The sequence below is a fragment of the Petromyzon marinus genome, chromosome 69 (assembly GCF_048934315.1).
Source record: "Petromyzon marinus isolate PM22_M1 ecotype Great Lakes invasive population chromosome 69, UKy_Petmar_22M1.pri1.0, whole genome shotgun sequence".
NCBI classification, from domain to species: Eukaryota; Metazoa; Chordata; class Hyperoartia; order Petromyzontiformes; family Petromyzontidae; genus Petromyzon; species Petromyzon marinus.
The window spans coordinates 8308751-8334839 of record NC_133735.1 but is presented as its reverse complement, the minus strand read 5'-3'; the positions used below and the strand labels follow the sequence as shown (position 1 = coordinate 8334839).

Here is a 26089-nt window from a genome sequence, read left to right as displayed (position 1 = left end):
TAGACACACACACAGACACAGATACACACACACACACAGACACAGATAGACACACACACACAGATAGACACACACACAGATAGACACACACACAGATAGACACACACACAGATAGACACACACAGATAGACTCCCATGCTGGCAGGCACACACACAGATAGACACACACACAGATAGACACACACAGATAGACACACACACAGATAGACTCCCATGCTGGCAGGCACACACACAGATAGACACACACACAGATAGACACACACACACAGATAGATTCCCATGCTGGCAGGCACACACACAGATAGACACACACACAGATAGACACACACACAGATAGACACACACACAGATAGACTCCCATGCTGGCGGGCACAAAAGACGCAGATCCCCCGTATAGCCTCAACAGACTGTTGGGGCAAGTGCTGTTAGCGAGTAGCACCTGTGAAGGCCGGCACTGTGGCACACGATGGGGTGGGTGGCCATCGCCACTCCCAGCCGCCTTTGTCTTCCCAGTTTGTGACGCACAAACGCACAGGGCAAGCACACAACGCAATGGCTGTGCATAATAAAATGTACGTATGTGTGTTTAACTTCTTTCGCATCGTACGTAGAAAACTATGGGTGTCTGCTGTGTGAGTCTGTGGGTGTCTGTTGTGTGAGTCTGTGGGTCTCTGTTGTGTGAGTCTATGGGTCTCTGCTGTGTGATGAGTCTATGGGTGTCTGTTGTGTGAGTCTATGGGTCTCTGTTGTGTGAGTCTATGGGTCTCTGCTGTGTGAGTCTATGGGTGTCTGTGTGAGTCTATGGGTCTCTGCTGTGTGATGAGTCTATGGGTGTCTGTTGTGTGAGTCTATGGGTCTCTGTTGTGTGAGTCTATGGGTCTCTGCTGTGTGAGTCTATGGGTCTCTGCTGTGTGAGTCTATGGGTCTCTGCTGTGTGAGTCTATGGGTCTCTGCTGTGTGAGTCTGTGGGTCTCTGCTGTGTGAGTCTATGGGTCTCTGCTGTGTGAGTCTATGGGTCCCTGCTGTGTGAGTCTGTGGGTGTCTGCTGTGTGAGTCTGTGGGTGTCTGCTGTGTGTGTCTGTGGGTCTCTGCTGTGTGAGTCTATGGGTCTCTGTTGTGTGAGTCTATGGGTCTCTGTTGTGTGAGTCTATGGGTCTCTGCTGTGTGAGTCTATGGGTCTCTGTTGTGTGAGTCTGTGGGTCTCTGTTGTGTGAGTCTATGGGTCTCTGCTGTGTGAGTCTATGGGTCTCTGCTGTGTGAGATCGTGAGTTCCATCTCGATACTGACGATGCCTGCTGCTGCTGTAGATGTGGAGTCTGCGTCTCGCTCTCTCTCATCATCACGGTGGCTATGAGATGTTGACTATCTCGCATGGTACGCAGGAGGTCGTGGGTTCCATCTCGATACTGACGATGCCTGCTGTAGATGTGGAGTCTGCGTCTCGCTCTCATCATCATCACGGTGGCTATGAGATCTTAACTACCTCACCTGGTCTGCAGGAGGTCGTGGGTTCCATCCCGACCCTGACGACGCCTGCTGCTGCTGCTGTAGATTTGGAGTCTGCGTCTCTCACGGTGGCCGTGTCAGAGACACTGAAACCTGGGTTCGAGCCCTGGGTCTGGGTTTCTCTCAGAGGGTTCATAATGGCCGTGTCAGAGACACTGAGAGCCTGGGTTCAAGCCCTGGGACTGGGTGTCTCTCAGGGGGTTCACGATGGCCGTGTCAGACACTGAGACCTGGGTTCAAGCCCTGGGTCTGGGTGTCTCTCAGGGGGTTCACGATGGCCGTGTCAGAGACACTGAGACCTGGGTTCAAGCCCTGGATCTGAGTGTCTCTCAGGGGGTTCACGATGGCCGTGTCATAGACAATGAGACCTGGGTTCAAGCCCTGGGTCTGGGTGTCTCTCTCAGGGGGTTCACGATGGCCGTGTCAGAGACACTGAGCGACTAGGTTCAAGCCCTGGCTCTGGGTGTCTCTCTCGGGGTTCACGATGGCCGTGTCGGAGACACTGAGACCTGGGTTCAAGCCCTGGGTCTGGGTGTCTCTCTCTCAGGGGGTTCACGATGGCCGTGTCAGAGACACTGAGGGCCTGGGTTCGAGCCCTGGGTCTGGGTGTCTCTCTCAGGGGGTTCACGATGGCCGTGTCAGAGACACTGAGGGCCTGGGTTCAAGCCCTGGGTCTGGGTGTCTCTCTTTCAGGGGGTTCACGATAGCCGTGTCGGAGACACACACATGGCCTGCTGATGAGCACAGACGAACTGTGGTGGACCCATTGAAACACGTGGGTTGGGCAGGCGGTGGCGGCGGCGGTGGTGGTGGTCGCCGCTTCAGAGTGGCGCGGGTGGTGGGTGTGGTGAGGGATTTAATTAAAGTGACGCATTGTGTTCATATTCTTTGGGTCTTTCAGTAAAGCCACATAGAAAAATAATAAATAATAACAATAATAACAAACATAATACAAATGAAAATAACAATAGCACGACGTTTCGATCGCAAGACAAGCGATCGTCTTCGGGTGAAAAAACTACAGCAGGCGGATTTTTTTGGTCCATTGCCTGAAACGTCGCCTATGATAAATATTTAATTTCAAGGCCAAACCAAAGACAAAGATCCCCCGTGTAGCCTGTAACCAAAGGCTTTTCGTAAGGGCAAGTGCTGCAAGCGAGTTTGCCCCTACGGGGGCGGCCAGCCCCACGCCCGGCCGCCTTTGTCTCCCCAGTGATCGATCAAAATTGTCCCCCCCTCCCCCCCAGTAACATCAGTTCAATTCTAGATTTAAAGCTTTCGTGACTGCAACGATCCATACTCTTTGGTTCTATTCGGTAAAGTCACGTAGGTAAAAAATAAAACAGCAAAAAATCACGACGTTTCGAGCACAACACAAGCGGCCTTCATCAGGTGAAGGGATCAGGCTGATGAAGGCCGCTTGTGTCGTGGCCGAAACGTCGTGATTTTTGTTTTATATATTTTTTTTTACCTACGTGACTTTACCGAATAGAACCAAGGAGTAACATCAGTTCGGTTTTATTGATTTTGGTATCGAGTCCTGTGAGCCATTCGGCTCTTGAATCGGAGTGCAACCACACACACACAACAACAAAAAACACGAACGAGATAAACATCTCCTTTGATTCTTTCGGTAAAGTCACCACCACGTAGAATGAGAATAAAATAATAAATTGATAAAATAATAATATTATCACGACGTTTCGGCCACAACACAAGCAAGTTGTGGCCGAAAACGTCGTGAGAATTTATTAATTTATTCTCATTCTACGTGGTGGTGACTTTACCGAAAGAACCAAAGAAAAAGATGAATCCTTGCAGTCACGAAAGCTTTAAATCGAAAAGAGAAACATCTTAAAGTGACTACGCGTGACTTCGCGCAAACAGAAGAAGAATCCGTGCAAAAAAAAACCGGCAAAATATTCCTGAAAAAAGTCACGGTGTATACCACCAACGCTGTGTGCGAAAAATCCCCAGTGGGATGCAAAGTCAAACAACAGCAACAACAACCACAAGAAAACTTAGATCAAGGCCGTCAGTCTAACTCCGTGCTACAACAAACACAAACGTGTCCAAACCCCCCCAAAAAATACGTTTTCGAAATCACCCAAAAAAATTAAAGCCATAATTGCAACGGTGATCATAGGGACTGTGACCGAATTTTTTTTGTTACAATAAACTATATAAGTAACATGTAAATCACTATCCGTGGCGCTAACGTTTTTTTTTAAATAACTAAATAAACGCAAACACCGCATAAAAATTAATAAGCAAATACGAACGGCGTTTGAAAGTAAATAAATAAATACAAATCGCCACTTCTTTCAAATGGTTCTTGCCGTGGGTTTTTTCACACCTGATGATGGCTGTTTGTGTTACGGTCGAAACGTCGTGAGAATTTTTTGTATTGTGTTTTTTATATATTTTTTATTTATATTCTCAGCTCTTTCGGTAAAGTCATCACGTTGAAAGGGAAACAATAAAATAATAAAAAATATATAAAAAACACAATACAAAAAATTCTCACGACGTTTCGACCATAACACAAACGGTCGTCATCAGGTGATGATTACCGTTTGTGTTATATATTTTATTATATTTTTATTATTTTATTGTTTCCCTTTCAACGTGACTTTACCGAATGAACCAAGAATATGTAAAGAGACCCTCCCCCCACCCCTCCTTCGCGTCGTCGTAACGGGAAACCATTGATCAGGACGCTCTAATTAATTAAAAACATTTTCACCCCTCCCGGCATCTAATTAATTAATCCTGAAAGTGGATTGCGGTGGTGTGACGTCACCGTCATGCAAATGAGGCTTCGCGTCAAACGGACACGCCCCCTCCCCCCGAGTTGTGGTGCCACGCCCCCTCCCCCCGAGTTCTGCCACGCCTCCCTTCCCCCCCACCACTCTGCTCCGCCCACTTTGCATGTGGGGGAGGGGCGTGGTGGTTAGTACCGCCCACGCTTTGTGTGCGCGGGTGGGTAAGGGGCCGTCCATAAATGACGTCACGCACCTAGGTGGGGGGGGGGGTCAGACATTTGTGACGATGTGTGACGAGCGGGGGGGAGGGTTTGAGAAATGTGACGTCACATCAAAATGCGCAACTTTAAATAAATATAGAATTGTTATGACACTTATTGTTATAACAACATTAATTATTATAACAACGCTCCTACAACATCAGAGTGCAGCGCCACATTAAATACGCACTACAATGACAATAGTTTAAATCGATTTGAAGCAGGTTTTATTTTCAAAATGTAAATATTGTTTTGGGGGTGGGGAGGGGCAGAGCTTTGTGACGTCATATTTGAGGGGGGTCTTTTTGTAACGCCGTGTGACGAGGGGTCAAAAATCGTCCAAAATCGCGTGACGTCATTGTGTGGAGTGGAGCGGTGGTGCAGCGGTTAGCGCTACGATCCCGGCTACGACCCATGTTCCATTTCCCGCTCGCGGCCACCACCAACACCTACCAGGTGACGATCGTCTGAACCGGTCCTGAGCCAACCTTGCGCTACTAGGTAGACTCGGCCTCAAATGATAACCCGGTGCGGTGTGCAGTAAACTTCGTCGCTGGGGGAGAGAAAGGCGGCCGGGCGTGGTGGTGCTGGCCACCCACCCTCTCGTGTGCCCACAAGTGCCGGTAGTCTTCATAGGTGCTGCTCGCTAACGTCACTTGCCCCTTACACGTCTGTGCAGGCTACACGGGGGATCTTTGTCTTTAATCGTGTGTGCGCCATCGGGTGCTGCTCGCTTGCACTAACAGTTTATTAAAGGGCTGTTCGGGACATCTTTGTGTGGAGCGTTGAAAGGCAATGAATATATATAACAGGCGACGTTTCGGGCAATGGCACTTGTTTATACTACGGGGTAGAAGATGGTTGCCTTCCCCCACGCAAGATGGCCGCCTCCCCCCACGCAAGATGGCTACCTCCCTCTACAATTAATGTCCTACCCCTCCACAAAGATCCAAAATAAATATTTTTTGTTTTGGGTTAAAGCACCAATTAGTAAGGTTTGTCACGTAAACAAAGGGTGCCAATGAGTTACTGCTTCGGCGCACCGGTGTGCTGGGAAGTAAACCCACAACATTTACAATTTTGAGCATGACGTTTCGCTGGTGATGACAACCAGCTTCGTAGGGCGACGAAGATGGTCGCCTTCCCCTACAATTACAGAAAACGATGTTTTCCGATGCCCTCAACCCCTACCGATCCAATCAACCCCCGTAAGTTGTCCGCCTATTCTTACATGTGCAGTAAAACATTTGCCAATGCCTTCTCTGTTCCCCACCTAAGATGTCTGGTTGGGGGGGGGAGGCTTTGACCGGTTGACGTCACTCCCCACCAGCCGAGGGTCAGGTGATGCCCCCCTCCCACACACCACTGCGGGCCCCGCTTAAGGTGACAACCTCCCCCCCTTGCGTAAGATGTCCGCCTTCTCCCTTCCCCACCTAAGATGTCCGCTTCGCGGGAGATGCGGGGGGGGGGTCAGGGCTTTAACTGATTGACGTCACTTCCACCCCTCCCCGTGCGTCACGTGACGTCCCCTCCCCCACCACTGCGGGCCTTAAACCTATGGGTGACAACCGACCCGCCCCTTACCTAAGATGGCCGCCTTCTCCCTTCCCCACCTAAAGATGTCCGCTTGGCGGGAGATGCGGGGGGTAAATGCGGGGGGTGATGGGGGGGGTTGCTTTAACCGGTTGACGTCACTTCCACCCCTCCTCGCGTTGTCACGTGACGTCCCCTCCCCCACCACTGCGGGCCTTAAACTTATGGGTGACAACCGACCCGCCCCTTACCTAAGATGGCCGCCTTCTCCCTTCCCCACCTAAAGATGTCCGCTTGGCGGGAGATGCGGGGGGTAAATGCGGGGGGTGGTGGGGGGGGGTTGCTTTAACCGGTTGACGTCACTTCCACCCCTCCTCGCGCTGTCACGTGACGTCCCCTCCCCCGCCACTGCGGGCCTTAAACCTATGGGTGACAACCGACCCGCCCCTTACCTAAGATGGCCGCCTTCTCCCTTCCCCACCTAAAGATGTCCGCTTGGCGGGAGATGCGGGGGGTAAATGGGGGGGGGGGTTGCTTTAACCGGTTGACGTCACTTCCACCCCTCCTCGCGTTGTCACGTGACGTCCCCTCCCCCACCACTGCGGGCCTTAAACCTATGGGTGACAACCGACCCGCCCCTTACCTAAGATGGCCGCCTTCTCCCTTCCCCACCTAAAGATGTCCGCTTGGCGGGAGATGCGGGGGGGGGGGTGCTTTAACCGGTTGACGTCACTTCCACCCCTCCTCGCGCTGTCACGTGACGTCCCCTCCCCCACCACTGCGGGCCCCACCTTAAAGCGGCGCGACCCGGGGCGCTGGTGGGCTGCTGGCCGTTGATTTTTTTGCGTTGCTATTTAACGAACGCGATATTAACAAACACATTAAAAACCGTCTTATTTAAACGTAAACTCACGCACTAATTTTTTTTAAAAAAAAATATATATAATAAGTAACGAGCGAACTTCGCTCGTTTTTTTTTGCTTCGGTTAAAGGCGGGCGCCGCTGTTTTAACACCTGTTTTTTTGTTTGTTTATAAACAATATATTTTTTTAAAGACAAATAAAATTCAATATAATACAAATACAATTATAATTATTATTATTTTACCTCAGGCGAATCTCTGCGGCATCTGAGGAGGGCGGTCCGGGTGAGTGTTGTCGTATTCACGTTGTTTCTATATCGCCTGAGGCGTCGGGTTTTTGATTTTTTTTGTTTACAATGACGTCCCTGTTAAACGACGGGGTATATCGTTAATAGAACAGGTGTTAAGATCCCATAATTTTGTTATTTCTTTTGTGAGGGGCGTAAGTAAATGTTGTCGTGAACGGCCTACCCGCCACCCGACTCTGCTAATTTCTGTTAAGGTTTGTCGCGTTAACAGAACGTGCCAAATTCGTTATGAAACTTGTGTGGGAGAGAAAATCCACGCAACATTTACCATCTAAGGTACGACGTTTCGCCAGCGATTGCCGCTAGCTTCGTCAGGTAACTGGTGGTGCGTTGGAGAGAAAATCCACGCAACATTTACCATCTAAGGTACGACGTTTCGCCAGCGATTGCCGCTAGCTTCGTTAGGTAACTGGTGGTGCGTTGGAGAGAAAATCCACGCAACATTTACCATCTAAGGTACGACGTTTCGCCAGCGATTGCCGCTAGCTTCGTCAGGTAACTGGTGGTGCGTTGGAGAGAAAATCCACGCAACATTTACCATCTAAGGTACGACGTTTCGCCAGCGATTGCCGCTAGCTTCGTCAGGTAACTGGTGGTGCGTTGGAGAGAAAATCCACGCAACATTTACAATCTAAGGTACGACGTTTCACCAGCGATTGCCGCTAGCTTCGTCAGGTAACTGGTGGTGCGTTGGAGAGAAAATCCACGCAACATTTACCATCTAAGGTACGACGTTTCGCCAGCGATTGCCGCTAGCTTCGTCAGGTAACTGGTGGTGCGTTGGAGAGAAAATCCACGCAACATTTACCATCTAAGGTACGACGTTTCGCCAGCGATTACCGCTAGCTTCTTCAGGACATATAAATGTTGTGTCGTGAAAGTCGCCACCACCCGACTCTGCTAATTCGACGTTTCGCCAGCAAGTGCCACTAGCTTCATCAGGAAATATAAATGTGTCGTGAAAGCCGCCGCCACCCGACTCTGCTAATTCGACGTTTCGCCAGCAATTACCGCTAGCTTCGTCAGGTAACTGGTGGTGTGTTGTAGAGAAAATCCACGCAACATTTACCATCTAATTTACGACGTTTCGCCAGCAATTACCGCTAGCTTCTTCAGGTAACTGGTGGTGCGTTGGAGAGAAAATCCACTCAACATTTACCATCTAAGGTACGACGTTTCGCCAGCGATTACCGCTAGCTTCATCAGGAAATTCGTTACTAGGTACAGCACTAACTGGTGGTGTGTTGTAGAGAAAATCCACTCAACATTAACCATCTAAAGTACGACGTTTCGCCAGCAATTACAACCAGCTTCATCAGGAAATTTAAATGTTGTGTCGTGAAAGCCGCCGCCACCCTACTCTGCTAATTCGACGTTTCGCCAGCAATTACAACCAGGCGACCTAACCCGAAACACCCATATTGTTGGATCATCATTGATCGCGAAAGCCGATTGATGTAATTGTATAATTCACGTACCAGCGAAACGTCACCGTACTTAGTGGGGGCCGTCCATTAAGTACGTTACGCATGGATAGGGGGCGAGGTAGGTTAACTTAAATTCGTACGCTTGCGTATTTGGTGGGGGTGGTGGTGTTGGTGGTGGTGGGGAGGGGTGTCTAATCTTCATTCGAAGCTTTCGTGACCGCAGGAATCCATCACACACTTTGGTTATTTCGGTAAAGTAAACGTGGGTAGAAATCAAAAATAATAATACATCACGACGTTTCGAGCGCAACGCGGGAAAAGATGGAATAGTTGTGGTGGAAAATCCTCCACGTAGAGGCGGTTCAATCTTGATTTGAAGATTCCGTGGCCGCTAGGAATCCATCATAATCTTTGGTTCTTTCGGTAAAGCCACGTGGGTGGAAAGAACATATTTTATATTATTCCTACCTACGTGACTTTGCCGAAAGAACCAAACGATATGGAGGATAGGAAACGTGGTGGGAGGTGGTGTGTGTGTGTTTGTGTGTGAAGCCTCGATAAGAATTTGTCTTCGTTGGCCTTCAAATGGGCTGTAGTTGAGTGTCTTCAGCTTGTCAGGCGAGACGACTTTACCTAGCGAGGTAGGGCTGTGGGTGAGGTGTCACTCGTGTGGCACCCTACACACTACCCCCGATTCAAGGCCCATGGAGTCTTCAACATTGGGATGGGACAAAAATCTTCCAGGGGGTCTGGGGGTGTTCCCCCCGCCCCCCCCCCCCCCCCAGAAGAAAATCTAAATTTGAAAACGAATTTCCTTTAAATTTTGATTGAAAGCTTTCGTGACTGCAGGGATTCGTATTCTTGGTTCTTTCGGTAAAGTCACCACCACCACGTAGAAGAGGAAGTAATACAATAATAAAAACATAAAACAATGAAATCCTCACGACGTTTCGACTGCAACACAAGCAGTCATCATCAGGTGTGAAAACCACAGCAAGAAAATTTGAAAAAAACCCCCTCAATTCCTGCCTAAAATATAAACAAATTCACTAACAACATGGGATGGACTTAATAATGTCTAATAGCGTGTCGTATTTACATTGCTCTGTTTCGACTTTTGTTTTTACCATTGTTTCATTGTATGTAATGGCAGAGATTAGGGATGATTAAGTACAACCATAACCACAATCACATAAACAGAAATCTATGCATTGATTTACATGAAGACAAGTCCTATATATTGTGGGCAAGCTTTAGGAAATTGTTGTTTTTTATTTACATAGCATAGCAATTATTTTTTTTATATTGGCAATATATATTATATGACTAGCTGTACTACCCGGCTTCGCCCCGGGACTTTGATCCACCACGCGCGGCCGCCTTTGTCTCCCCAGTGGCGATGTTCACTACACACCGCAGCAGTTTCTCGTTTGAGGCCGAGTCGACCTAGGGGAGTGCCCAGGACCGGTTCAAATAATCGTCACCGGTGGTGGCCGTGAGCGGGAATCGAACTCGGGTCGCCGGGTTCGTAGCGCGGCGTAGCGCTAACCGCTACCGCTACCGCTCCCCCACCACACACACACAGATCCACACACACACAGATACACACACACACAGATACACACACACACAGATACACGCGCACAGATACACGCGCACAGATACACGCGCACAGATACACGCGCACAGATACACGCACAGATACACACACAGATACACACACAGATACACACACAGATACACACACACAGATACACACACACAGATACACACACACAGATACACACACACACAGATACACGCGCACAGACACACACACAGACACACATACACACACAGATACACACACAGCGCGCTAACCACTACGCCACAAAGCGTTACGCTTCCACACGCGCGGGTCACGTGACAGATTTGACGTCACGGCTCACTTAGCGTGCAAAAAAATCTATGCATTATTGAGCCCCCCCCAAAAAAAACTAAAGTGTATTTTTATAATTGTTGCATTGTGTACAGCAGTCTGGAAAGTAACCACATGGCAAATTTCCAAAACCATATTTCCATTTTGAAAATAAAAACGTGCTTCAAATCGATTTAAACTATTGTCATTGTAGTGCGTATTTAATGTGGCGCTGCACCCTGATGTTGTAGGAGTGCTTTTATGACAATTAGTGTTATAACAATTCTATATTTATTTAAAGTTGCGCATTTGTACGTGACGTCACACTTCTCAAACCCCCCCCCCGCCCGCTCGTCACACATCGTCACAAATGTCTGACCCCCCCCAGGTACGCTAATTAATTATTGAATGGAGCCGTCGGTGGACTCAGTTTGCTTGAGCACGTTCAGGTTTTATTTGAAGCTTTCGTGACTGCAGGGATGACTCGTTGGCTCTTTTGGTGAAGTCGCATAGAAATAAAATCATCTAAGTAATAGAATACGACGTTTCGATTTCAACACAAGCGATCGTCATCAGGTGTGTCTATGTTGTGTGTCTCGCTCTCTGTGTGTCTCCCTGTGTCTCTCTGTGTGTGTCTCTCTGTGTGTCTCTCTCTGTGTGTCTCTCTGTGTCTCTGTGTGTGTCTCTCTGTGTGTCTCTCTGTGTGTCTCTCTCTGTGTGTGTCTCTGTATGTGTGTCTCTGTATGTGTCTATGTGTGTGTCTATGTTGTGTGTCTCGCTCTCTGTGTGTCTCCCTGTGTCTCTCTCTGTGTGTGTCTCTGTGTCTCTCTCTGTGTGTCTCTGTGTCTCTGTGTGTGTCTATGTTGTGTGTCTCGCTCTCTGTGTGTCTCCCTGTGTCTCTCTCTGTGTGTGTCTCTCTGTGTGTCTGTGTCTCTATGTGTCTATGTGTGTGTCTATGTTGTGTGTCTCGCTCTCTGTGTCTCCCTGTGTGTCTCCCTGTGTGTCTCTCTCTCTGTGTCTGTGTGTGTCTCTCTGTGTCTCTGTGTGTGTCTCTGTATGTGTCTATGTGTGTGTCTATGTTGTGTGTCTCGCTCTCTGTGTGTCTCCCTGTGTCTCTGTGTGTCTCTGTGTCTCTCTCTGTGTGTCTCTGTGTGTGTCTATGTTGTGTGTCTCGCTCTCTGTGTGTCTCCCTGTGTCTCTCTCTGTGTGTGTCTCTCTGTGTGTCTCTGTGTCTCTATGTGTCTATGTGTGTGTCTATGTTGTGTGTCTCGCTCTCTGTGTGTCTCCCTGTGTGTCTCCCTGTGTGTCTCTCTCTGTGTCTCTGTGTGTGTCTCTGTGTGTCTATGTTGTGTGTCTCGCTCTCTGTGTGTCTCCCTGTGTCTCTGTGTGTGTCTCTGTGTGTGTCTCTGTGTCTCTCTCTGTGTGCCTCTCTCTGTGTGTGTCTCTGTGTGTGTCTCTCTTTGTGTCTCTGTGTGTCTCTCTTTGTGTCTCTGTGTGTGTCTCTGGGTGTGGGTTTCTCTGTGTCTCTGTGTGTCTCTCTGTGTCTCTCTCTGTGTCTCTGTGTGTGTCTCTGTGTGTGTCTGTGTGTGTCTCTGTGTGTCCCTCTCTGTGTGTCTCTCTGTCTCTGTGTCTCTGTGTGTGTCTCTGTGTGTGTCTATGTTGTGTGTCTCTCTCTCTGTCTCTCTCTGTGTCTCTGTGTGTCTCTCTCTGTCTCTCTCTCTGTCTCTCTCTGTGCCTCTGTGTGTCTCGCTCTGTGTGTCTGTGTTCTCTCTCTGCTTGTGTGTCTGCGTGTGTCTCTCTCTGCTTGTGTGTCTGTGTGTCTTCGTGTCTGTTGTTTCTCTCTCTCAAATGTAGTTCTACCTGAATGAAAAATTTATCAGTTTTTAATAATTTTCTGTTTTTCCACCCTCCTGGTTTGTTTATACCGCGGGTGCATAACAGGTGCTATAGGTTTTGCTACGGCTGCGATAGGTGGACGGTGCAGGACAATGCAGTGGCATTGTTGTACTCTACTACTATGCTCCCGCTCCACGTATTCACGTACCCCGCCCCCGCTGTGCGTGATGGCCAGAGTGGTGAACTATGGTCATTTTACCTCCACGAGACTGACAGTGCCGCTGGGGCAGTCCCTCGTACGGCGGTGGATATGACGAGGCTGGCACGCGTGTGCATTGTGCAGACGGAGTGTACGAGTGGATGTTTAATGGCGATTGGGAATGGTGGATCCGTCGGCGCGGAAGCTGCGAATAGTGTGCACAAGGAAGCCGACGACCTGAGTTTATCTGAACCGGTCCTGGGCTTTTCCCTGGGTCGACTCGGCCTCAAAGTGAGTGCGGTGCGTTAGCATCGCCGCTGGGGAGACAAAGGCGGCCGGGCGTGGTGCTGGCCATCCCACCCCCCAGCGTGCCACACAGTGCTGGCCTTTATAGGTGCTCGCTAACATCACTTGGCCCAGTAGTGTGGTAATGCTGCCTAGGGGGAGCTTTGGGGTTTGGTGGGGCTTTCTTGCAGCTTCCACAGATTTCTGTCACACACGAAGCCATTACTGTAATGAATAAAAACCCGCAGAGGCCCTTAGACCCACACAGCAGAGAGCCACAGACTCACACAGCAGAGACTCACACAGACTCACAACAGAGACCCACAGACTGACACAGCAGAGACCCACAGACTCACAACAGAGACCCAAAGACTCACACAGCAGAGACCCACAGACTCACAACAGAGACCCAAAGACTCACACAGCAGAGACCCATAGACTCACACAGCAGAGACCCACAGACTCACAACAGAGACCCACAGACTCACACAGCAGAGACCCATAGACTCACACAGCAGAGACCCATAGACTCACACAGCAGAGACCCACAGACTCACACAGCAGAGACCCACAGACTCACACAGCAGAGACCCACAGACTCACACAGCAGAGACCCACAGACTCACACAGCAGAGACCCACAGACTCACACAGCAGAGACCCACAGACTCACACAGCAGAGACCCACAGACTCACAACAGAGACCCACAGACTCACACAGCAGAGACCCATAGACTCACACAGCAGAGACCCATAGACTCGCACAGCAGAGACCCATAGACTCACACAGCAGAGACCCACAGACTCACACAGCAGAGACCCATAGACTCACACAGCAGAGACCCAGAGACTCACACAGCAGAGACCCATAGACTCACACAGCAGAGACCCATAGACTCACACATCAGAGACCCACAGACTCACACAGCAGACACCCACAGACTCACACAGCAGAGACCCAGAGGCTTCCTCCGAGACCCAGAGACTCGCACAGAAGCCTAGAGCCTCGCGCAGAGACCCATAGACTCATCACACCGAGACCCACAGACTCACCGAGACTCATACACTCGTCACAGAGAGACCCATGGACTCGAGCGGTCGTGTGGAAGAAAGTGGTAGAACCAGTTCAGACGCCACACTCGGCTCTGCCACTGATGTTCGCCGTGACCGTCAATGGGTTACGGGTCACCGGGCCCAGTCCCCTGCAGTGCACCAACCACTGCGCCACCACTCCTCACACACAACGCAAAGATCCCACCGTGTGTTATAAACCTGGCACCGTGGTGGTGAGATGTTAACTACCTCGCCTGGTATGCAGGAGGTCGTGGTTTCTATCCCGACCCTGACGCCTGCTGCTGTATATTTGGAGTTTGCTTGTCTGCCTCATCATCATCACGGTGGCTAGGAGATGTTAACTACCTCGCCTGGTATGCAGGAGGTCGTGGTTTCTATCCCGACCCTGACACCTGCTGCTGTATATTTGGAGTTTGCTTGTCTGCCTCATCATCATCATCACGGTGGCTAGGAGATGTTAACTACCTCGCCTGGTATGCAAGAGGTCGTGGTTTCTATCCCGACCCTGACGCCTGCTGCTGTATATTTGGAGTTTGCTTGTCTGCCTCATCATCATCATCATCACCACGGTGGCTAGGAGATGTTAACTACCTCGCCTGGTATGCAGGAGGGCCGTGTGTTCGATCTCTACCCCGATGCGTCCCACAGTGTATTATTTGGAGTTTGTGTCACTCCGCCTCTCTTCCCGTGGGTGGTCGCGTCGATTTTGCTCCGTGTTGTCCGGTTTTTCCCCTCGTCATTTAGAATCGACATCGCGCTGTTCAGAGTATTTGGCAACTGCTCTGCATTTCCGCGTGATGAGCCATTTTTTCCTTGAGCCTATCATTTGTGATGGCCCGGGTCGCTTCTGAAAGAAAGCTATGCAGCGCGGTGGGGCCTTACCTGGTAAAATAAGTAATTCTTTTTTTTTTTAAACACGCTTTAAACGAAATGTGCCGCACTAGTAATAGTGAGAACTCCACGACTCCAGGAAGTGGCCCCGAAGCTTGCCCACAACCTAAGGGACCGTGGTGATTTACAGCCAACGTTAGTTAGAGCGTGGACAATCAGACCCAAGGCGAAACGTAACATATACAAAATTACGTTTAAAAAAATATATATTTTTAATGTTTAATGCCAGACTATAGTACTGTCATCAGTATGACATAAGTATACCAAATTTGCAGTCGATACCACATTGGGAAGTGGGTAAAAATTGAGTTGCAAGATTTGAGGATACAACAGCAGACAGTGCGTTAATTAAAAGCGTGTAGTAATAAAGAGTTAAATTTAGATTTAAAGCTTTCGTGACTGCAGGGATTCATATTCTTGGTTCTTTCGGTAAAGTCACGTAGAAGGGAAACAATAAAATAATAAAAATATAAAACCACAACAAGAACATTTTCTTGTTGTGGTTTTTCACACCTGATGATGATTGCTTGGGTTGCAGTCGAAACGTCGGTGAGAATTTATTGTTTTATATTTTTATTATTTAATTGTTTCTCTTCTACGTGGTGACTTTACCGAAAGAACCAAGACTAATATAGAGTTTAGTTAATGGGTCTCTACGTATCTCTCAGGATGTCTGTGTATAGCAATGTCCTCTGTTTCTATGGGTCATCTTCTATGTGTGTCACTGTGGTTCTGTGCGTCTCCGTGGGTGTCTATGCGTCTGTACTTTCCACGAGATGATGATATTGATAAGGCAGTCTTGATTTGAAGATTCTTTTCGACAGTTACATGCTCATTTCTCACATTAACATCATGCTAAACCCTCACATTAACATAGCCACTTCCGTGCCCTCTAAATTAATCACATTAACATCATGCTAATACCTCACATTAACACCCCTCTAATTTCTCACATTAACATCATGCTAATCCCTCACATTAATATAGCCACTTCCGTGCCCTCTAATTTCTCACATTAACATCATGCTAAGCCCTCACATTAACACAGCCACTTCCGTGTCCTCTAAATTCATCACATTAACATCATGCTAATCCCCCACATTAACATAGCCACTTCCGTGCCCTCTAAATTCATCACATTAACATCATGCTAATCCCTCACATTAACACAGCCACTTCCGTGCCCTCTAATTTCCCACATTAACATCATGCTAAGCCCTCACATTTACATAGCCACTTCCATGCCCTCTAAATTCATCACATTAACATCATGCTAATCCCTCACATTAACACAGCTACTTCCGTGCCCTCTAAATTAATCACATTAACGTCATGCTAATCCTTCACATTAACATAGCCACTTCCGTGCCCTCTAATTTCTCACATTAACATCATGCTAATCCCTCACATTTACATAGCCACTTCCGTGCCCTCTAAATTCATCACATTAACATCATGCTAATCCCTCACATTAACACAGCCACTTCCGTGCCCTCTAATTTCCCACATTAACGTCATGCTAATCCCTCACATTAACACAGCCGCTTCCGTGCCCTCTAATTTCTCACATTAACATCATGCTAATCCTTCACATTAACACAGCCACTTCCGTGCCCTCTAAATTCATCACATTAACATCACGCTAATCCCTCACATTAACACAGCCACTTCCATGCCCTCTAATTTCTCACATTAACATCATGCTAATCCCTCACATTAACATAGCCACTTCCGTGCCCTCTAATTTCTCACATTAACATCATGCTAATCCTTCACATTAACATAGCCACTTCCGTGCCCTCTAATGTCTCACATTAACATCATGCTAATCCCTCACATTAACAGCCACTTCCGTGCCCTCTAAATTCATCACATTAACATCATGCTAATCCCTCACATTAACACAGCCACTTCCATGCCCTCTAATTTCTCACATTAACATCATGCTAATCCCTCACATTAACACAGCCACTTCCGTGCCCTCTAATTTCCCACATTAACATCACGCTAATCCCTCACATTAACACAGCCACTTCCGTGCCCTCTAATATCTCACATTAACATCATGCTAATCCCTCACATTAACACAGCCACTTCCGTAACCCTCTAATTTCTCACATTAACATCATGCTAATCCCTCACATTAACATAGCCACTTCCGTGCCCTCTAATTTCTCACATTAACATCATGCTAATCCCTCACATTAACACAGTCACTTCCATGCCCTCTAATTTCTCAGATTAAAATCATGCTTTTCCCTCACATTAACACAGCCACTTCCGTGTCCTCTAATTTCTCACATTAACATCATGCTAATCCCTCACATTAACATAGCCACTTCCGTGCCCTCTAAATTCATCACATTAACATCATGCTAATCCCTCACATTAACACCCCTCTAATTTCCCACATTAACGTCATGCTAATCGCTCACATTAACACAGCCACTTCCGTGCCCTCTGAATTCATCACATTAACATCATGCTAATCCCTCACATTAACACAGCCACTTCCGTGCCCTCTAAATTCATCACATTAACATCATGCTAATCCCTCACATTAACACAGCCACTTCCGTGCCCTCTAATTTCCCACATTAACATCATGCTAATCCCTCACATTAACACAGCCACTTCTGTACCCTCATCCAGGAGGCCGCTCTCCTAGCTTACAGTCACATGCTAATTTCTCACATTAACGTCACGCTAATTTCTCACATGAACGTCACCAGCCCCGGCCACTTCTTTATGACCCTTGGGCTACACCCATTTAAAAACCTTTTTAAAACACTCAGCCTCAGCAGCAGGCCACGCTTTCCCACCTGATGGACGGACGCTTGTGTGTGCGCCCGAAACGTCGTCATTTATTTTTATTTTATACCTACGTGACTTTACCGAAAGAACCAAGAATATACAGCAAAGCCGTTCGCCTTCCTTTTACAGTACTCCACAATAATACTTTTCAGTAATACTTTTGACGGTAAAACACACGTGCACCACACACACACACATCTGTTACGTACGTATGGACATACACACACACACACGGTTCTAATTACATTAGTACTGTAGTTTTTTTGGTGCTTAAATACACTGCTGGATGAAGGCCCCCCCCCCCACCGCATGATGTGCCAGTGGATCGTAAGAATTTACTTGACCAGTCTGTCGGGCGCCCCCGAACAACCACGTACTATTTCTCGATTTGAAGCTTTCGTGACTGCAAGGATTCGTGCTCTTTGTTTTTTTTTTATCGTTGAAGTCACGTAGGTAAAATAAAATAAATGAAAACAACTAAATTCATCTTCTTTGGTTCTTTCGGTGAAGTCACCACCACCACCACGTAGAATGAGAATAAAATAATAAATTGATAAAATAAAATAACGCGATTATATTCTCACGAGACTGTCTCGTCCCCTTCACCTGATGAAGGCCGCTTGTGTTGGTGGCCGAAACGTCGTGAGAATTATTATCGTGTTATTTTATTTTACCAATTTATTATTTTATTCTCATTCTACGTGGTGGTGACTTTACCGAAAGAACCAAAGAAGATGAATCCTTGCAGTCACAAAAGCTTTAAATCGGAGCTAAATTAAATCACGACATTTCGTAGGCAATACAAGCTTCTTCCGTCTTCAGGTGGAACCCGTCGCCCTTCTTTGAGCAGCTTTGACTTGCGGATGGCCCCTGGTCGCTTCTGAAAACAAGAGCTGCATAGCTCATCAGCCTTAACCTGATGCAAAATTAAAATAGTCGAGTAGTTTAGCGGGCTGTGGGGTGCTTGTTCGCGAGCAGCAGCAGCCTTTAAAGGCTGCATCACCCGCACACGGATGGGGGTGGTGGTGGATGGGCCAGCACCACGTCCGCCCGGCGGCTCCTTTGACTCTCCCGTTCTGCCAGTCCGGGTGGTATCTGCGGGGTGGTTTTTATTCATTGCAGTAAAATGTGGGCTTCGTGCGCGACGGAAATCGGCGTTAGCCGGGAGAGAATCCCACCAAAGACGGGAGTTAGACCGAGATGGCCTTAATCCAAGTTGTCTTGTGGTTGTTGTTGGTGGTGTTGTTGGTTGTTGTTTGACTTGCATCCCACTGGGATTTTTTCCCACACGGCGTTGGTGGTGTACACGGTGGCTTTTTCTGGAATGTTTTGCCGTTTTTTTCCCCTGGATTTTCTGTCTGCGCAAAGTCACATCGTCGCTTTAAGATGTTTTGTTGTTCACGTTTTTTTGTTTGTTGCGGTTGCACCCGATTCAAGAGCCGAATGGCTCACAGGGCTCTACCAAAATAAATAAAAATGAAACTGAAACAGAGGTCCCCCGTGTACAGCTTCAACAGACTGTTGGGGCAAGTGCTGTTAGCGAGTAGCACCTAATGAAGGCCGGCACTGTGGCACACGAGGGGGTGGGTGACCAGCACCACGCCCGACCGTCTTTGTCTCCCTCGTGGCAATGCTCACACACGGCACTCGATTACGAATTTAAGGCGGAGTCGACCTCGGGGGAGGCCCAGGACAGGCTTAGATATTGCTGCCCGCTGCTGTTGTGATCGTGAGCGGGAGTCGAAATCTTAACCTCTGCTGGGTGACCAGCACCATGCCCGTTCAGCCGTCTCCCCCAAAGGCAAAACAAATATCAAAGACAAAGATCCCCCGTATAGCCTCAACAGACTGTAGGGGCAAGTGCTGTTAGCGAGTAGCACCTACAAAGACAAAGATCCCCCGTGTAGCCTCAACAGACTGTAGGGGCAAGTGCTGTTAGCGAGCACCTATGAAGGCCGGAACGGCACGCGAGGGGGTGGGTGGCCAGCACCACGCCCGACCGCCTTTGTCTCCCCCAGTGGCGATGTTTATACACCGCACCAGGTACTCATTTGAGGCTGAGTCGACCTAGGGGAGACCCAGGACCGGTTCAGATAATCGTCACTGGTGGTGTTGGCCGTGAGCGGGAATCGAACCCGTGTCGCCGGGTTCATAGCGCAGCGTAGGGCTGGCCGCTACACTACCGCTCCCCACACACACAGACACACACCTTTCACTTGCGTAACTCACGTGTATGTTCGTCAGGTGAATACATTGTGGTTGGTGCTGCTACGCAGAGTAGATACAGAGAACCAGTTCACACTGGTCTGTGCAGGTGATGGTGAAGGGATCGGGTGGGTGCGGAGGTGAGTGGGTGGGGAGGTAAGGGGGGAGGTGAGTGGTTAAGTGGGCGGAGAGGTGAGTGGGTGGGGGAGGTGAGTGGGACGGTAAGTGGGTGGAGAGGTGAGCGGTAAAGTGAGTGTGAAGGTGAGTGGGTGGGGAGATGAGCGGTAAGGTGAGTGGGAAGGTGAGTGGGTAAGTGGGTGGGGCGGTGAGCGGTAAAGTGAAGGGTGGGTGGGGAGGTGAGAGGTAAAGTGAGTGGGTATGTGGATGGGGAGGTGAGAGGTAAAGTGAGTGTGAAGGTGAGTGGGTGAGTGGGTGGGGAGATGAGCGGTAAGGTGAGTGGGAAGGTGAGTGGGTAAGTGGGTGGGGAGGTGAGAGGTAAAGTGAAGGGTGGGTAAGTGGGTGGGGAGGTGAGAGGTAAAGTGAGTGTGAAGGTGAGTGGGTAAGTGGGTGGAGAGGTGAGCGGTAAAGTGAGTGTGAAGGTGAGTGGGTAAGTGGGTGGGGAGATGAGCGGTAAGGTGAGTGGGTAAGTGGGTGGGGAGGTGAGCGGTAAAGTGAAGGGTGGGTGGGTAAGTGGGTGGGGAGGTGAGAGGTAAAGTGAGTGTGAAGGTGAGTGGGTAAGTGGGTGGAGAGGTGAGCGGTAAAGTGAGTGTGAAGGTGAGTGGGTAAGTGGGTGGGGAGATGAGCGGTAAGGTGAGTGGGTAAGTGGGTGGGGAGGTGAGCGGTAAAGTGAAGGGTGGGTGGGTAAGTGGGTGGGGAGGTGAGAGGTAAAGTGAGTGGGAAGGTGAGTGGGTAAGTGGGTGGGGAGATGAGCGGTAAGGTGAGTGGGAAGGTGAGTGGGTAAGTGGGTGGGGAGGTGAGAGGTAAAGCGAGTGTGAAGGTGAGTGTGAAGGTGAGTGGGTAAGTGGGTGGGGAGGTGAGAGGTAAAGTGAGTGGGAAGGTGAGTGGGTAAGTGGGTGGGGAGGGGAGCGGTAAAGTGAAGGATGGGTGGGGAGGTGAGAGGTAAAGTGAGTGGGAAGGTGAGTGGGTAAGTGGGTGGGGAGGTGAGCGGTAAGGTGAGTGTGAAGGTGAGTGGGTAAGTGGGTGGGGAGATGAGCGGTAAGGTGAGTGGGAAGGTGAGTGGGTAAGTGGGTGGGTAGGTGAGCGGTGAGGTGAGTGTGAAGGTGAGTGGGTAAGTGGGTGGGGAGGTGAGCGGTAAAGTGAAGGGTGGGTGGGTTTCGATTCACGCTCACAGCCCGACAGCACCTGCGACGATCGTCTGAGCCTTCTCCCCTAGGTCGACTCGGCCTCAAATGAGTACCTGGTGCAGCGGTGTGTAGTGAACATCGCCACTGGGGGGGGGGGGGGAGACAAAGGCGGCCGGGCGTGGTGCTGGCCACCCATCCTCTTAGTGTGCCACAGTGCTGCTACTCGCGAACAGCACTTATCCCCCAACAGCCTGTGTAGGCTACATGGGCGGGGATCTTTTGTGGTGGTGGTGGTGGTCGTGGTGGTGGTTGTGGTGGTGGTTGTGGTTGGCCGGAGTTGGACGAAAGCGATAACAAATTGTTCACACTGGGTCGTAAAATTCCCGCCGACTGATTGTTTAATTGTTGTTGTTGTATCAAATGAAATGTGATTTTGCACGCGGAATTTTTCACCTGGTGAGCGCGGTGTGCGGTGTGGTGAGCGCGGTGTGGTGAGTGCGGTGTGTGGTGTGGTGAGTGCGGTGAGTGCGGTGTGTGGGGTTCAAGTTCAGCCACTCGCTTCTCATTATCAGCATCATCTCAACACGTGAGTGCTGTGCATCAGTCTGCTACCAGTAGCTGGGAGTGATGATTGCCGCTGCGTGGTCTTAGCATAGGGGCACCCCCATTGGCAGCTGTCCCTGTGCATCAGTCTGCTACCAGTAGCTGGGGGTGATGATTGCCGCTGCGTGGTCTCAGCATAGGGGCACCCCCAGTGGCAGCTGTCCCCTGTGCATCAGTGTTCTACCAGTAGCTGGGTGTGATGATTGCCACTGTGTGGTCTTAGCATAGGGGCACCCCCAGTGGCAGCTGTCCCTGTGCATCAGTCTGCTACCAGTAGCTGGGGGTGATGATTGCCACTGTGTGGTCTTAGCATAGGGGCACCCCCAGTGGCAGCTGTCCCTGTGCATCAGTCTGCTACCAGTAGCTGGGTGTGATGATTGCCGCTGTGTGGTCTTAGCATAGGGGCACCCCCAGTGGCAGCTGTCCCCTGTGCATCAGTGTGCTACCAGTAGCTGGGTGTGATGATTGCCGCTGTGTGGTCTTAGCATAGGGGCACCCCCAGTGGCAGCTGTCCCCTGTGCATCAGTCTGCTACCAGTAGCTGGGTGTGATGATTGCCGCTGCGTGGTCTCAGCATAGGGGCACCCCCAGTGGCAGCTGTCCCTGTGCATCAGTCTGCTACCAGTAGCTGGGGGTGATGATTGCCGCTGTGTGGTCTCAGCATAGGGGCACCCCCAGTGGCAGCTGTCCCCTGTGCATCAGTCTGCTACCAGTAGATGGGGGTGATGATTGCCGCTGCGTGGTCTCAGCATAGGGGCACCCCCAGTGGCAGCTGTCCCTGTGCATCAGTCTGCTACCAGTAGCTGGGGGTGATGATTGCCACTGCGTGGTCTCAGCATAGGGGCACCCCCAGTGGCAGCTGTCCCCTGTGCATCAGTCTGCTACCAGTAGCTGGGGGTGATGATTGCCGCTGCGTGGTCTCAGCATAGGGGCACCCCCAGTGGCAGCTGTCCCCTGTGCATCAGTCGGCTGTCAGTAGCTGGGTGATGTTTTGCTGCAGTGTGATCTAACCTAGGGGCCAGTGTGTGAGTGGGTGGGTGGGTGAGTGGGTCGGTGGGTGGGTGGATCAGTGTGTGTGTGTGCGTGTGTAGGGAGAGACGTTAGCCACCTCGCCTGGTACGCAGGAGGGTCGTGGGTTCGATCCCAACCCAGACGAATAAAACGAGTTACACGGTAATAGTCTTAAGCGCGTGAGCGAGCGGGTAGGCGAGCGAGCGAGCGAGCGTGTGTGTGTGTCTGTGTCAGTGAGGCGAGGAGTGGTGGCGTGCTGCACTGCGAACCCGGCGACCCGAGTTCAGTTCCCGCTCAGGTGTTGTGATAGCGATGGTCTGAACTGGCTCTGGGCCCTCCCGGAGAGAGGTGTACCTGGTGCGGTGTGTAAGCATCAGCTCTGGGGAGACAAAGGTGGCCTGGCCACCCGCCCCCCCCCACCCTCGTTTGCCCACAGTGCGACTATACGGGGGGTGGGGTGGGGGGGGATCTACGTCTTGTGTCAGTGGGTGCGTGCGTGAGCGAGTGAAGAAGTCGAGGGCCATTGGCTGAAACGTCGCCTGTTATATCGTTAATTTCAAGGCCCCTCAGTGTAGCCTTCAGCAGACTGTTGGCACGTGCTGTCAGCAAGCCGCATCTATGAAGGCCGCCACGGTACACGAGGGAGCGGGGTTGGCCAACGCCACACCCGGGGATCGGCCTTCGTCTCCTTGGTGGCAATGACTGCACACCGCACCGGGTGCTCATGTGAGGCGGAGTGGATCCTAGGGCACCGGTTTCCAATGATCGTCGCCGGTGCTGGCCGTGAGCGGGGAATTAAATTCGGGTCGCCGGGTTCGTAGCGCAGCAGCGTAGCGCCGGGCCACCACGCTGCCGCTCTGCACCACGTACGTGCACACGCACAAAGACAAATATCCCCGGGATAGACTTGACGGACTGAGGCGCGTGCTGTACGGAGCACCTTAGCGCTGCACGTACACACACGCACACACACGCTCGCACGCACACACGCACGCACACACACGCACGCACACACACGCACGCCGTTTTGTTATTGACAGGGGAATAATCACGTGCGTGTACGTAATGACACGTGCAAAAAAAGCAAACTGACTGCGTCACGTAAGGTTCGATCGCCCGCTTATTTGTAATTATTTAAGTGGTTTTCTTTTTTGTTGCTAAAGAAACATTTCCCCCCCACCGCCCACACCACCCACACCACCCACACCACCCACACCACCCACACCACCCACACCACCCACACCACCCACATCACCCACACCACCCACACCACCGAGTCCACCCACACCACTCCCATCACCCACACCACCCCCACATCACCCACATCACCCACACCACCCACACCACCCACACCACCCACACCACCCACACCACCCACACCACCGGACCCGTGGGAAAAAACCACGCGGAGCCCACGTCAGCCGCGTCAGCGCTTCCCGACGATGACGCCTTGAATAAAGGTGTCAGTTTTTGTGCCAGTTAAAAGGTTAAAACCTATTCCTATATCTTGTTTTTGTGCCTGTTAAAAGGGTAAGACCTATTCCTATATCTTGTTTTTGTGCCAGTTAAAAGGTTAAAACCTATTCCTATATCTTGTTTTTGTGCCAGTTAAAAGGTTAAAACCTATTCCTATATCTTGTTTTTGTGCCTGTTAAAAGGGTAAGACCTATTCCTATATCTTGTTTTTGTGCCAGTTAAAAGGTTAAAACCTATTCCTATATCTTGTTACTGGCAGAGGAGGTCTCATAATGATGACGCCGTCCTTCGGCTCGTCGGGGAGAATTTGAATAGAGACCCATAGAGACCCTTAGAGGTGCTATGGGTTGCCTGCTGTGCCAGGCTAGGTGCAGGAGGAGGTCACGGAGACGGACCCAGGTCACGTAGGTTGTCGGCTGTGCCAGGCTAGGTGCAGGAGGAGGTCACGGAGACGGACCCAGGTCCCGTGGGTTGCCTGCTGTGCCAGGCTAGGTGCAGGAGGTGGTCACGGAGACAGACCCAGGTCACGTGGCTTGCCGGCTGTGCCGGGCTAGGCGCAGGAGGAGGTCACGGAGACGGACCCAGGTCCCGTGGGTTGCCGGCTGTGCCAGGCTAGGTGCAGGACGAGGTCACGGAGACGGACCCAGGTCCCGTGGCTTGCCGGCTGTGCCAGGCTAGGCGCAGGAGGTGGTCACGGAGACGGACCCAGGTCACGTGGCTTGCCGGCTGTGCCAGGCTAGGTGCAGGACCCCCCCCGGGTCGCAAGCCGCGCGCCCGAGTGGCTGCGCGTTGTGACCCCCTGCGAGTGACCTGGGCACGCGGTGCGAGTGGCCGCGTTGATTAATTGATCGCTCGCTCGCTCGCTCATTGGCGTGCGAGAGACGGACAGTGTGTGGCGAGCAGGGGAAGAGGGAGGGCGGGAGAGAGGGTGAGCGGGGGTCTGTCTGCCTGCGTCCATCCCGCCTCGTCCTCCCCCCACCCCACCCTCCCCCCACCCCACCCTCCCCTCCGTCTCTGCGGGAGTTTTAACGAGCAGACTCGCCCGCTCGCCCATTTTGTCAATGAACTCGCTCGCCCACCCGCTCGGCCAATCGCTCGCCCACCCGTTTGCCCGTCTGCTCGCTCGCTCGCTCGCCCGCCCAGCCAGCCAGTCAGCCAGCCAGCCACTCGCCCGCCCATTCACCCTATCCGCAGTGGTTTGTTGCTGACCATCAAACAGAGACGCTGGTCACCGCATTGCGCGGCGATTTCAGCCGTCTGGAACGCTCTTCCCTTCCGATATTCGGAAGCCACTGGGAGTTATGCACTTTTAAATCGCCATCTATGTTGATGAACTAATTTGTTTGGAACTGCTTTTTGTGTTTAGTTTGTGGACCCGCATAGACCCATAGACTCGCACAGAGACCCGTAGACTCACATAGACCCTTAGACTCACACAGAGACCCGTAGACCCACACAGACCCAGTGACTCGCACAGAGACCCATAGACTCGCACAGAGACCCGTAGACTCGCACAGAGACCCGTAGACTCGCACAGAGACCCGTAGACTCGCACAGAGACCCGTAGACCCACACAGACCCAGTGACTCGCACAGAGACCCGTAGACTCACACAGAGACCCGTAGACTCACATAGACCCATAGACTCACACAGAGACCCGTAGACTCACATAGACCCATAGACTCACACAGACCCGTAGACTCACATAGACCCATAGACTCACAGAGACCCGTAGACTCACATAGACCCATAGACTCACAGAGACCCATAGACTCACAGAGACCCATAGACTCGCACAGAGACCCGTAGACTCACACAGAGACCCGTAGACTCAC

The 26089-nt window shown here is 50.7% G+C and overlaps 2 protein-coding genes across 4 annotated transcripts in view; both read left to right on the top strand.

Annotated features, from left to right (window-relative positions):
• LOC142906711 (large ribosomal subunit protein mL52-like) overlaps positions 1–618 on the top strand; it is a 12383-nt gene extending 11765 nt beyond the window's left edge. For both annotated transcript variants that reach the window (XM_076055075.1, XM_076055074.1), the window contains exon 5: positions 1–618. This exon is cut by the window's left edge and continues 1074 nt beyond it. The gene's annotated coding sequence lies outside the window, so the exon portion shown is untranslated.
• Positions 619–6829: 6211 nt separating this feature from the next.
• LOC116957078 (protein NDRG3) overlaps positions 6830–26089 on the top strand; it is a 97330-nt gene continuing 78070 nt past the window's right edge. Inside the window, exons 1-2 of one of the 2 annotated variants that reach the window (XM_076055071.1) lie at positions 6833–6882; positions 7177–7211. The gene's annotated coding sequence lies outside the window, so the exon portion shown is untranslated. Of the gene's footprint in view, positions 7212–26089 lie in introns of both variants that reach the window. The other variant, XM_076055070.1, reaches the window with a different exon arrangement.